The sequence below is a fragment of the Thermobia domestica genome, chromosome 3 (assembly GCF_964235325.1).
Source record: "Thermobia domestica chromosome 3, izTheDome1.hap1.1, whole genome shotgun sequence".
NCBI lineage: Eukaryota > Metazoa > Arthropoda > Insecta > Zygentoma > Lepismatidae > Thermobia > Thermobia domestica.
Genome location: NC_137456.1, coordinates 264,846,685 through 264,861,570, shown reverse-complemented (window position 1 = coordinate 264,861,570; position 14,886 = coordinate 264,846,685). Strand labels below are relative to the sequence as shown.

Below are 14,886 nucleotides of genomic sequence, written 5' to 3'. Positions count from 1 at the left end.
GTCTTTTACAAGCTTTTTGAATGTTATATTCGGTTTGAAGACATGTAAGTAGGCTTAAATGCTTGATTGGAAAATTTGTACTTTTATTATTTCATCAAGAACAGTTATTATTATCGTATTGACTAATAGAACAAAATACTTAAACGGACTAAGACTCTAATCGGTGTCCTAGAGTTGAATGTAAATTTGAATTTTAGAAAGCAAACGCTCAAACGCCATCATATTTTTCAACAAATGAAGTATGTCTGCGCTAAGTACAGTAGACAAATCTTGCAGATTCAGAAGGAGCGAAAATGGATAATGAAATAGCTGTTGCACGCAGTAGCAGAGGAACAGGATGAAGAATAAAGACGAAAGCAGCGAAATTTCAAAAAGAAGTAGAAGAGAGGTAAGTCAAATTCCTCTTCTCGTATACAGAGCTACTAGGTCTGATATATAGTTTTTTCACCATTCTTCGTTCTCACTTATCATCAGCTCATGCTATTTTATTCTTTTGTGCATAACGTTATGTAGTTTCCTATCACACGTATGATACGTCCTGGTTTCAACTATAGTAGTCACAGCATGATGCTGATTAGGATGATAATACTGATGATAATGATGATGATGATTGTTTTGCCCGCATACTGGTCGTTGATCCGAAAATCCATGGTCAAGTAAACAGATAATAATTTTCCATTGCTTTCTAAGGGATTATAATGAAGTCGTAAAGAACAGAACTACAGTTTAACTTTGGATTCAAACCAGTTTTGTTCGAACCGGAAATGGAACCCAGGACTACTTAATTCAAGGCGACAAGGTGAACACTCGTCACAACATATGATATTATTAATATAATGAGTAGGCTATTATGTTTATGACAGCCAACACAAGTAATGTACTACCTGGGTTGTTATTATTTATCATATAGTTTCAGAGACAAAGATCCTTATCTCATGCTTTTCGAGCCGCCCTTTAAACATAAGGAAGGGAGATTCAAATGGTGCTCCATGCCAATTTTCTACCTACGACAAGGAAGGCAAGTAATTTATGATAAACCAAACAAAATGGATCAGGATAGGCTGTTCTCATCCTTCATGTTCGTTTCAACACCTAAACGACGTCGCCCAGGTCAGGTGAAAGTGGAAGATGTCCAAAGAACTAGTCAGCAAATTACGTGGTAAGTTTTGCTTATATTATTATTATTATTATTATTATTATTATTATTATTATTATTATTATTATTATTATTATTATTATTATTATTATTATTATTATTATTATATAAGAAAAGAGAATCATCATATCACAGTAGTGTAAATCCTTTTATGTATGTACGCATTGTAGAAGATATAAACCCAAGTATTCATTTTAGTATATCAGACGTACCGTAGGTTTTCCATTTTAGAAAAGTATTGTAGTTTTTATCCACTCTTTTCTCACCATTTAAAATATGTAATAAACCATGAAACTGTAAAATATTGTGTCATTTAACGTGCGAAAAGTGTACATGAAATAGCCACATACTACTGTATTGCCTCGTGCGAAGCTGAATCGTACTTCATGACGTATTAATACAACGTTTGAACCGCTGTAAGTGACCAAGGAATGGCATCGTGTTGAAGAAAGTATTCACCAACATTCTTAGCAATGATAGGACTATTTTACTGTCAATGAGGCTCTCTTTATAGACTAATTTAATGGGACTGCGTGAGTGTTGGGCATTTAATCCAATTGAATCAACTCCAATTAATCAATCAATTCAAAGTCTAGTCTAATTAATTTCAATTATGCAATCACGATGGAGATTCATTTACCATTTTTTCTGTTTTATTTTTACAGATACGAAAGGACAATGAGGACTTTCCTGTGTGTGCCACATTTTTTTCGGACCTATTAAGTTTATCAAGAAGTCGCCTGAATACCATTGCATCAAGAAAGGTAAGAGCAGTTCAGAAAGAAGGGGAGGGGATTTCACATCTTACAAATTTGCTGCTAAAAAGAAGTCCTTGATGGATTTCATTGGCAGCTTACGAGCAAGAGAAAATAATTGTTCGCGTAAAAAAGTCAAGGATTGTTTTTCCCTTCTGAACGCTCCATCAACAATTTATTCAAAATGTACATTACTAATGTATCAGTCTTTGAAAGTGAAAAGAGATTTTTTCTCTAATATCTTTAACACGCAATTCAATGTAGAGTTTGGGGGCCCTGTTACTGATACATGTAGTTTTTGTAAGCGCATACATCATCTTGCCAAAGTATCTAACAGTGAAAGCGAAGGAAAAATATTATGTGCTCAGGTCACTTGTCATAAAGCAAGAGCACGTACCTTGCACACTCTTATGAGAAAACAGTACCTGCATCTGTACCGTGTTGCTTTGATATGCAGCATGTGGAGCCCCTTCCAAAATTATCTGTTGCCGAAGCGTATTATTCTAGACAAATTTCGTGTTATGCATTGTGCGTAACGGATGTTGAGAGCAACAGTCCCGTGTTTTATGCGTGGACAGAAAATCAAGCATTCAGAGGCTCTGCTAAAGTGGCGTTTGCTTTTATAGATTTCTTACAAAGGCTTGAGTTTGACACCTTTTCAATGTCAATTTTATTTTTTTCCGTCGGATGTGGTGGTCAAAATGAAAATACACATGTTGTACATGCCCTAATCATGTGGTTAATCCGAAAATCTCCCTCTTCTCTCACGAATATTACTATGCATTTTACAGTGCGAGGGCATTCCTATCTCTCCGACGACCGAATATTTGGAGTGTTAGAAAAGTCGTTTCGTAAACAATTCCGAAATTCTGAATCCTGATAGCTACACTGCAATATACCGTGAAATTGGGTCTGTGAGAGTTCTAGGCGTCGACTGTCATTTGCAGGATGTGAAAACGTTAGGCAATTTCCTAAAACCAATTACAGGTATTAGTGACATGAAACGTGTATTCCTGAAGAAAGCAATGCGCAAAGGACGTCCTGGAGTTGTATTTCATTTTGAAACCAACGTACACTTTTGACGACCGTTCAAAGCAGTATGTGTCAGCACTTAAACGAGGGATTGCGTTTGACAGTATAACATACCTCCTAGCACTATCAGTGGAAAGTTTATTCTCAGCTGCAAAGAAAGCTGACGTTGCAAATCTTCTGAAGAAACGATTCGGAGATCACTGCACACGTGAACCTTTGCTGTAGTTCCTTTTTGATGCACTGCATGTACAGACTGTACGTTGTGTTGAAAGTGAAAATGTGTTCGAAAGCAGCTTCTTCGACGAGCAAGTGGATATTATATGAAACACAAAACAAAATTGAGAGTATAATACTGAAGTGAATGCTAATGTGTATGTTATTGTTTATTCTTATAACAAAAGTTCATTGTTTTCAATAGTGTGTGTTCGTTTTATGGCATGTAACCCTTTCATATTCACACATGCACGTATATATACACACAGAGATAATTATATTACACGCTATATACTGTTGTGTTTAGCATTCATAAATAAAACATGGTCAAATATATTTTTGTGTTTCATTTATAGTCTCAAATATATCATTCTCGGTGTGTTCGTATCGAAATGCACGATGTCTAAAATGTTTTCAGCAATAAGTCGGCTCTTATTGAATAACTGATTTTTCTAACCATGCCCTCTGAACTTGTAGTACTTTGACTAACATATACAGTAGCACCAACAGTTTACTTCAGTCCATGACAGTAAAGGCGCTATTACTTTTTCAGCTCTCCTGAAAAAAAATATTTCGCGCTTAGCTCTTTTTGCGTTGGATATTCTCAAATGCACTTTTATCCTGTTGCCTTTTCTATAGTACAAACTAAGGATAAATTGAAGTAAAAGTTGAAATTGCCACCGTGAGAGGCAACAATACATGAAATGTTTGCTATTTTAAGTAACATGTGACATTTCCAATCCATTTTTCCATACGCGGTTAGGGAAAAATGGTCTTTGTTACAAACTTGTTTGTCTTCTGTAGAAAGAAAGTACAATTAGATTTACTTGCAATATCCGTATTAAATCCTTCAAAAGACATTAATATTAGCTTATGTTAGAATCCGGTAGAAAAGAGACACACTTGTACTCTTGTGGGTTAATGGACTCTTTTGTGCCATTGTTGTTTTACGACCTGTTGTTTCCCTTAGTTATAATTCTTTATTTTCCGGGACAATGCGCTTATGTCAAAGTTAATTACTTCTTTCAACTACCATTCGTCGTGATCGAGTCGCTACAAGCTGATTGCACGGTCAAGGATTGCTAATGGAATAACCAGGGAGTTACGTATGTTCTACTAGCAAGCGCCTCAATGTGAATTTTCGGCGATAACATAGTTTTGTCTTTATACATTTGTAACTACATATATATATTGTAATGCCCCAGGTTTCATAATGGCATTACAAACTCCTAAATGGCAGTATGATTATTCAACATGTTTTTATTTGTTTAGAATAATCATGACTAAATTATGTATTTAATTATATTCTAAAATTTCAACGTAAATTCTATGTTTTGGCGAAAAGTGCACAAATCTGCACACGAAAATTTTAGCACAAAAGAAGAAAATAAATTAGACTTCGAAAAAGGTAGGTTTCTAGATATTTCGAGGATTAACAAAAACTTAGAGAATCAGTTTTTTTTAATTTATAATATTGAAGTAGAACGGTTAACTGTTATCGAAATATTTAAAATATTTAGTTTTGGAATTTAGAGATCTAACTGGAATAAGTAAGTGTTCATGCAAAAATTAAACTGAAAATATTTATATCTTTGATATTAATTACATCATTTATATAGGGTGGAATTTGCAATAATAAGCAATAATATGCAGCAATAATAAGTGAACCCGTCCCGGGTTCTCATTTGCAATATCCCGATTATCAACTACTTATATTGATTTCTAAAGCTTCATCAAAATTCTCAGTAAACAAAACAAAAAAAACTATAATCGGTCTAGGTGGTATCGGATGGCGTAATATTTGGAAGTATCTGCTGTTTTAACAGAAACCTATTGGTATTCTACCAGGATATGCTGCAGATACTTGTAATAATATACTTATTAGAAATCCATATGATGTGTTTGAGTGTACTGTTGATTAAAATAAGGTCAAATGGGCGTGATTTCAGGTATGTTTTACTTACAAACAATATGGAAGAAATAATTGGAAAGATAGTCAAAGAATTAATTGCAATTTTGATATTGTCGACAAAAGTACTACGAAACTAAAATATTACGTTTAATGAATATAATTATAAAGATAAAAGTTATGAATAAAGGGATAATGAAATATCTCTACGATACTTAAACAGTACTACTCATAGCCGGAATTACTAAGTGCTATTGCTAATTAAACTTATGTATGATCAACGCATAATAACAATAAGTTGCAAACAAAATAAGCAATAATGGAACAAAGCAATCTAACAACATGGTAGCATATAAATAGGTACGATTATTTGTAAATACATACAAAGTTATACATAATATGATCATAAAATCTATTGCATCATTTTCTCCGATATCTTTGGACAAATTATGGAATTCAGCTGCCATCTGCAAAGAAGTAGATTGATATTATTAGTATGAATATGTCATTACAGATATTGTGATTTATCAATGATGTTTATTTATCACAGTTTTGATAATTTTGATTTTCTGTTATATCTAATTCTAATTTCGTTTTCATATGTTCGATTCCTTGAGTACAGACTCTCCCCATTCCGTATCTGGAAGCGTTTGTTTGTGTTTTCTTGCTTGGGATGTCATCCGGATTGAGTATAACCCACTCCCCTCAGTGATTTTTAACGAATCATAGTGATTCTAACGATTCATTCTAGTTCATAATGAATCGGAATCTCATGTTATAAAAATTTAGGATGTAAATCTTGCGGTAAGAAAGCTCTTTTAGTATAAGTAGTAGTAGTAGTAGTAGCAGCGGTAGTAGTAGTAGTTGTAGCAGGAGTAATAGTAAGGGTAAGTAGCAATATTAGTAGAGGTAGTGGTAGTTAGTAGCAATAGTAGTAGTAGTAGTAGGAACGGGTTAGAAGCCCTGCAGAGGTTGGTTGGGTTCTGTTCTCGATATAAGTAGCAGCAGTAATAGTAGTAGCAGTAGTAGTAGTACTACTAGTAGTAGTAGTAGTAGCAGCAGTAGTAGTAGTAGTGACTCTTCCAGTTCCGGTGACAAAGAACTGGGGGGAGCGGGCTATACACAAGCCTGTCATCCTAAGCTGGCGACTCGGGCCGTTCACGTCACCTTTGTGAGTGCGTAAGCGTTCACGCAGTGTGACGTGTTCTATTTCTTCCATTGCGTGTCACATACTTAGCCTACTCTTCGTCTTCTGCTGCTTTGAAGAAAGTCCACTGATAATGACAAAAGATGCATCAAAAGAAGATCACGTGACTACATCGCAGTGGTGATGACGAGAGAGGGGCGTATCAATATGTACAAAGACAAAGAAAATGGCATTCTATTATTATATTATGATTTCAAAATAAAATTCGTTTCTATCAGAATAAACCTATTGTTGTTACCCACCAAATTATTCTTTAAAATATATATTCTAAACGGTATTATATTATTTTGTTATTATTTTATTCTATTTAGAAACTACGCATCAATGTCTGTGTACATACAATATGTTTTATGCGACTAAATGTGTAGGAAAAACATTTAGTAAGGAAAGTCCACATACCTTTACAGGCCGGTAGCCAGCCCAAAAATGTAGGGGGAAGTCCGGCTTAAGTTAGGGGGCACGATAAAATCATAGTATAGTTCATCACAATATTATACTTCATTTGCAAACCTACCGTGAAAATTTGACGGGGTCCGCAAAAATTTACGAGAGGCGGCCCCCCTAGACTCCTGGATACGGGCCTGCACCTGTACACTGCTAAACATGTTAAATTTATATGTACATGTATTTTTAAACTTCTAAATAACGTGCCTAGGGAAATTAATTGTTTAACTTTCATTACAGAAATGTCCTGCGTTCCTTATTCCATGGTTATGCATTCAACTTTCTGTAGTATGTGTTCTAGGTATTGTGATGCCTATATTTCTATTTGTCAATCATAGTGTCCCTGGGAGTATTGTAAATTTACTTTTTTCATCTTCTTTCGGCAGGTAAGATACATTGATGGTATGTTATTAGTTTTAAGTATAGCTATTTAACCTCCTTAGTACCAGCATTACGTGGAATATTTTTTTATGATCTTTAATGTAAATTTCTTATAGTTAGGTGCAAAATAATAGATATTCATTTTTTTCATTTATTTATTCACCACTTTGTAACAAGAGCTTAAGGTACATTTGAATATTTATATTTTTAACAATAATAATATCAACAGGACGTACAACCTATTCCGGCTGCTCCAAAGACTCACTCACAGGCTGTGAGTATTTTGAGGAGCTATAAATTCAAAACATTAATTTTTGAATCACCTGTCATATATAAATTATTACATAAAAGTCAATTAAACTATGTGTGCATGATGATTACAATCAAATTGCAAAGTCAAATAAAATGACTTTTGCTGTATAGTTAGGCACCAATCCCAACTGGGATATTATCTAATTGCTTTTATTATAATACATGTACTAAAGGGAAGAGGGGGTCCGACTTTTTACGAAAACTGAGAATCCTTCAAGCTGTTCACCTTAGGAATTGAGATTCAGTATATTAACTCTCTACTAAAATAAACAAAACGTGTCCTAGCTATTTTTAAATTTCTTTTTATGGGGCAGAGACTTTCTATATGTGGAAAATTGCTAGTGGATTATTTTTTAAAAATAATCCAAAATGATCGATATTAGTTAAGAAACAAATTGCCAAACAATCATTAATTAAGATACAGCATTACATCGCTTCGCATTATATATCCTCTGCTTCCTTATACAATAATTGCTGGAGCTTATGTTTATTATATGGAATGGCCAGAACACAAGGCAAAGAAGCCATATGTTTGTGAGGAGAATATAAAATTTGTACTGTAAGCTTAGTTATATGGAAATTTAAATTTTCACACTATGCTTTTTATATGGAAAACTTTAAACCTTTTCTCATTTGTTTGTTCTGCTATTCATTGATTTGGAAGTTTCAAATATCATCGCATTTTTTCTGTTAAAATTATCTCTAATTCAACAAAGAAATAATAATATATAATAATTAAATTAAAATCGAGGACATTAATTTTCTCCATGACAAACACTTTGGAATTTTATAAATGATGTAGAAATTATGTAGTTCCTAGTTATGAAGCTTCCTTCATTGCAGTTCCTCTTGGGTCCGAATATTCGTCCCAGGATCTTCTTCTCAAATACTTTCAGTCTATGTTCTCCCCTCAGGGTAAGCGACCATGTTTCGCAACCATACAGAAGAACAGGAATGATTATCGTTTTGTATATTTTAAACTTCAAATTCCACGACAGAATTCGCGACGATAAGAGATTTTGAACCGAATAGTAACACGAATTCCCACATTTTAGTCGACATTTAATTTCTTCGTGAATATGATTTTCGTATGTTAACATTAATCCTAGATATTTGAAACTATCCACTATAACAAAAGTATTATTTAATATTTTAGCGCATCCATAATTTGCAGTATTAGGGTCCCGACGCACTTCCATATATTTAGTTTTCTTTGCATTTACTTCTAAACCCATGTCCCTCCAAGCGTTTAATAAGATCTCTGCATTTCTTTCTATTGTTCTCCTATGATCCCCTATTAAATTTACATAATCAGCGTATGCCATACCTGGTGAATACCGTTCAACTCTAGGCCCTGGTTGCTATCTTTGATTTTCTTTATAGCGTATTCAAGATCAAAGTTAAATAATAATGGCGACAACGCATCACCTTGTTTCAGGCCATTTTTGCCGTGAAAAAGCGTGGACAAAAATTATCCTACCTGGTTTTTACTTTGGGATTCATTTAAACATATCTTAATTAATCTAATTACCTTTCTCGGCAATCCAAGTTCTGTAACAACGTTGTATAATGTTTCTCTCCTAACCTAGTCGTACGTCTTTCTAAAATCAATAAATAGTTCATATACCGGGGTATTGTATTTCCACTTTTTTCGAGTATTTGGCGAATTGTAAATATTTGGTCGATAGTTGATCTATTTCGTTTAAATCCGCACTGATAATCTCCAAGAATTTAATCTGCGTATGGGGTTAATCTTGCTAATAGAATATTTGAAAGGATTTTATAGGATGTTGACAGAAGAGAATTTCCTCGATGACTATTACAGTCAGTTTTTTCGCCTTTCTTGTGAATTGGAACAATGATTGATTTTTTCCATTCTTGTGGCAACTCTTCCCTGTTCTAGATATGGAGAATGAGTTTTTGTAACTTGTTTCACAATTTTTCGCCCAAAGCTAAAATTAACTCAGCCAGAATTTCTTCTACACCCGGAGATTTGTGTTTCTTTAATTTCTTTATAGCGGTTTCTACTTCTATTCTGGAATATAAGTGTGTATCTCCTTTTCTACACGCACACTAGTTTTTGGTTGCGTGTTAAGCAAATCGCAAAGAAATCCTTCCATCCATTTAAGATGCTTCCGTATCAGTGAAAACTGTACCGTCAGATTTCTTTAATATATAAGCACAAGGTTGATATGATAGCCTTTCTTCACTGATCCCCTTATACATGTCCCGGATGTTTTTTTATTTTTACTATTATCTTCAAGTTCCTTAATTTTAGCTTTTAAAAAATCGCATTTGTTTGTTCTAAAAGTTTTGGAAGTTTTCAGGCTGATATATGCGAAATTTTTTGTAGTTTTTTTCATTCGGATTTTGTAGCCAGCATATTTCTGCCTGTTTTCCCTTCTCTGCTAGTTTAATGCATTCCTGGTCAAACCATGGTTTGTTTCTACGTATGTTCGCGTGTCCCAACTTTTATTTTGCTGAATTGTTACTGCTATCTCTAATTTCAATCCAGGTATCCTCAACACTAGTGCACTTCGACTTTTCTAAAGCCGAGAATCTATTGGAAACTTCAATCTGGTAATGCTCTCTTACCTGGCTTTCTTCAAATTTCTTTAAATTGAATCTCTCCGTTTTCGGACATTGAATATTACCTTTATTCAACGATAATCTCGTATTATCGCTGCTACAAGGTAGTGATCAGTGTCATAATCAGCCCCTCTAAACGACCGGACATCTATTATGCTAGATTGCCTTCTTCTATCTACTAAAACATAATCAATTGATTATGTGTTTTTTCGTCCGGTGATGTCCAAGTGTATTTATGAACGTCGCGGTGTGGGGATTTTGTACTCTTCACGATTAGGTTTTTGGATGTTGGTCTAACATCGTTGTCATTACTTTCCATATGTAGACCTTAGTTCCCTATAATTGGTTTGAAAATATCCTCTCGTCCTATCTTCGCATTGAAATACCCTAATGGAATTTTCATATGGTATGGCGGGAGTTGTTCAAAAATCCGTTCCATTTCTTCGTAAAAACTGTCTTTTATAGCATCATCCTTATCTTCAGTTGGGGCAAGCACATTTAAAACAATAATATCACACCACCGTCCCTTAAGAGTAATAAAAGAAGGTCTGTCAGTAACAAATTCAACCCGTTTAATGCCTGGTAGTATTCGTTTGTGAACGAAATACCCTGTTCCTAACTGGCGATTTTTATTTCCGTCCCCGTAAAAGAACGTAAAATTTCCGGACTTCACAGATCTATTTCCTTGCCACCTAACTTCCTGAACTCCTAGGTCCATCCTGTATTTCTCCAGCTCACTCGTTACGGATTTTAACTCGCCTGCCTTCTAAACACTTCTAATATTCCATGTTCCAAATCTCATGTCCATTTTCTTTTGCTGAGGTCGTGTCAAGTTACCAGTCCTTGTCCGAGACTTTTGTGAATATTTCTGAACAAGTGCTTTTATCTACAGGATGAGATTGTTAGCCTTACCCAAACCCCCAAGCTAGAGAATCACTCCTAGTCAGCTGCCCACGACTGCTTATTCAGTATATTCGCAGCTAACCTCTATAGCCAGAGGCCTTCTTCTCGATTCGCAACCTGAGGACGTGCCATGCCGTGGTGACAGGAGCCCACGTTATTGGAAAACCTAATAATAAACGTGAAAAACTAACTTTTTAAAACCTCATATGTCATTTCTTGTGGTAAACCTCGTATAAAATATTACGAGCTTTCACCCACGTTCATTTGTATTGTAATTTCATGTTTACGAGTGATATGTTTGCCAGAGCGTATTTGTATTATTTTAAATACCGAATCTGCCCGCACTGTATTGTTCTTTGCAACACTGTTTTAGTTTGCGCTTTGACGTGCTAAAAGGAAAACATATCAAGAGCTCTGTTTCATTGTGACAAAATATTACCGTATTTGCGTCCAGTGACTACGTACAGTTGCGAGTGAAGTTTTAGTTGTGTTATGTTAATCGCAGTACAATGTTTTGTGAAAACTGCAAGAAATTCTTTGCTATTAGAGCAGCATTAATACTTCATCTAAGTTCTAAGTGTTGTATAGAAGACCGGAGTGTAAAAGATGTGTTAAATAGAGGGAACGACACGCTACAAGAAGTAAACGGCAATTATAATCAGAATAATATACCCAAAAATACAATTATTCTTGAGAACAGTTCCTTTCATAACTCGGAAGCTTCCTTCCTTTCTCTTGATGACATTCCCATTGTAACTGATGAGGATTTGGTATCGATGGGCATAGTTTTAGAAAAGGGAGTTAACAAAGAGGTTACTGATTTAGGAACGGCGGTTTCTGTTGCAGATGTTGGAGACGTTGAAGATGTTGAAGAGATTGCAAAGAAGACCAAGAAGTGAGTTTGAGAGAATATTCGCAGAGACAGAAAAAAAATAAACGTCTCAGGGTGGAAAAGAAAGCATACCTAGGATACAAGAAAGAAGAAGGAGAATTAATGCTTGGTGAAGAACGACCAGCTAGAAAAATAGGACCGATTTGTTTGTCTTAACAATGTGTTAAATGTAGAGTTCATCATTGTAACATGTTCAGCGAAGAGGAACGGAAGGAGATTTTCAGTACATTGTGGGACTCAATGAATTGGGACTTGAGGAAAACTTTTGTGGCGTCATTAGTAGATAATGTAACAACCAAAAAAGGCAAAGAAGATCCTCGGAGAAGCAATACCCTAAAGTAAATCTTAAAAAAAGCTGAGAAAAGTAGCAAGTCTGCACGAATATGTTTCTGAACACATTAGGCTTAAAAGAGTGGAGTGTCAGAGCGTAAGCACAGTGCAGTGTAAAGGAAAGTGGAATGCATGTCAGTAACAAAATGATGGAATGCCCAAGAGGTGTAGGGTAACTTGCAGTATGCGAGATGGGAAAACTTTTCTGTTTTCATATTTAAACGACTTACCAAAAGTTTCCTCACACTGTTGTAGGTCCACCACACACAAACAATATCTTGAGCCTACTTTCAAGAGTTTTTCAGATCTATATTTGCAATATAAGAGTGGCTGTACTGAACACAATATTAAGACTTTGTCTTTATCAATTTTGAAAGCAGGATTTGAAAAGTTAAAACTTGTCAATGTGACATCTGTGTGAAGCATAATTTTGGTAATGTGTCTGAAGAAGTGCACATTGAACACATTAGACGTAAGGAACAAGCCCGCGAAGAAGAAATAAAGATACAAGTGATGCAGTACAAAATCCCACTGAAAAATAGCTGTATTTACAATGGATGCACAAGCTATAAAACTGGCTCCATTTTAGAATGCAGCTGCTGTTTATTATAAGACAAAACTCTGCGACCATAACTTCACAATATTTACTTAAGCTCAATATTAATTATAAGCTCATGCACGTAACCTTTGGCATGAAGAGAGGGTGGTGTAGAGGCTGCAGTGTTTACTTCCATAATAATAGATCATTTAACTTGCTATATTGATTCACACCCCTCCACGAAGAAGATCATCCTGTACAGTGAAAACTGCGGATATCAAAACAAAAATGTAGTGTGTGATGCCTTGCTTTGGCTTGCTATGAGAAAAATGTAAAAATAGTACAAACTTACTTAGAAATAGGTGATACTCAAATGGAAGTAGATTCTGTCGATGCATCAATCGAAAAGAGATTGAAAAACAGGGAGATACATCTACACTCAGACTATGTTGCTTTTTGCACAGAAGCCCGTCCTAAACAATCTTATACAGTTAAGTATCTAAGCTATAATGATTTCCACGACCACTTTGGTACGACATATTACAGATGGAAACGGCCAGGATATAAATCAGGTGACCCAACAATCAATAATATTTGTAGTCTTCTGTATACAACAGCATGAGAAATCCACTACAAATTTCACTTTTAGTGATGGTTGGATACCTTTGCCAAAACGGGTAAGCAGCGGACTTTTCCCTCTTCATAAACCTTTGTACAAATCTCAAAGGAAGATACAGGAACAGAAATATAATGACCTGCAAGAGTTGAAATTTCTGCTTCCTAAAGAATGTTTGAGTTTTTTATAATTGTCTTTTTCATTGATATGGTTACCACAGCAATTTTATGATTGTTCCAGTTTAGTTCAATTTATGTAACTGTTTACTGTTAACATTGTTCCAAAAAATTCCATTGTAGAACATACATATATTTCAATAATAAACAACTAACATGTATAGAAAATATTATTTAAATTACATATATTAAATTTTGTCAATTGATTGATTGTTTTCGTCCCTTTTCAGCACCCAATTTAAATGATACGAGGACTACTGCTTAACGTGGGATCCAAACCACATGAACTCACACCGGAATAGAACCTGAGTGTCCCGTGCCGAAGGGGAGTAAGCTAACCATATTACCATCGGGAAGCTCATATTAAATTTGGAATAAATTAGTACCATATTAATAAGAAAACTAATTGGAATAAATAAAATATTTAGTAAATATTAAAAATTTATTTCTCACATTAATATTTGGCATCCTCTTACTATCTTTCTACAAAACCACGTAAGTTGGGAGATAAAAACGAGCAAAAACACTTATCTCAATTTATCAGCAATAAAAAAATGAAACTATTAAAAAACGATTACCAATACTTTATTAATCAGTTAAAGTATAATCTTGAATTGCAACAGTATTTCGAGGTATAAACAATTGAAAGGAAAACGGTTTGATTGCTCTCCTGAAAAGTTTGGTTTTGATGAGTTACGAGGTTTTGCACTTTCGCCGTTCTATAAAATGATTTATGAAATTATTTTATTACTCTGTTTTATCAAATGATCTCGTCAATTTACTAATATCCTTAGGGTTACATTCACAGGACCGACACGGCGTAGAATAGAAAGGTCATAGTACCTAAAGGGCGTAGGATCGAAACGGCATAGGATTGAAAGCAGAACCTTCATATCATCAACATAATAAAAAAATACATTATTCTATAATCACGCAATATTAAATAACAATTATTTTCTTTGGGATATATAGGAGAGAACCGTTATACGACCGAAACGGCGTAGGATCGACACGGCATAGGACCGAAACGACAAAGGACCGACACGACATAGGACCGAAATGGCGTAGGATCGACACGGCACATGACCGAAACGGGGTAGGATCAACACGGCATAGGAACGAAACGGTGTACGACCTACATTCTGTAGGGTGGTCAACAGTTTCTGAATATATCAATATCGCGTATCACTCAGCTGAATTTATGGATATAAAAAGTTATAAGGATAAATAATTCTAAGCGAACTATTTTAAATATATATACACATGGCATAGCGCTTTGAAGAGAAAGTGTGGATTCTCCCGCTCTAGTCCATATAAACTCTCAACCCTTTGTTGTCCCCAAGGCTAGGTAGCGCTATGATTGCTTACAGATTTCACCAGAGTTTAGTTTCCTCCCTGACATGAATGACTTTGCCGATGCTTTGATCACTAAG

The 14,886-nt window shown here is 34.9% G+C and overlaps 1 protein-coding gene across 4 annotated transcripts in view; it reads left to right on the top strand.

The window, feature by feature from the left end:
- Positions 1-4,568: 4,568 nt before the first annotated feature.
- LOC145681636 (uncharacterized) overlaps positions 4,569-14,886 on the top strand; it is a 421,555-nt gene continuing 411,237 nt past the window's right edge. For 3 of the 4 annotated variants that reach the window (XR_014130843.1, XR_014130846.1, XM_081753252.1), the window contains exons 1-2: positions 4,569-4,706; positions 6,957-7,102. The gene's annotated coding sequence lies outside the window, so the exon portion shown is untranslated. Of the gene's footprint in view, positions 4,707-6,956; positions 7,103-13,683; positions 13,836-14,886 lie in introns of those variants that run through there. The other variant, XR_014130845.1, reaches the window with a different exon arrangement.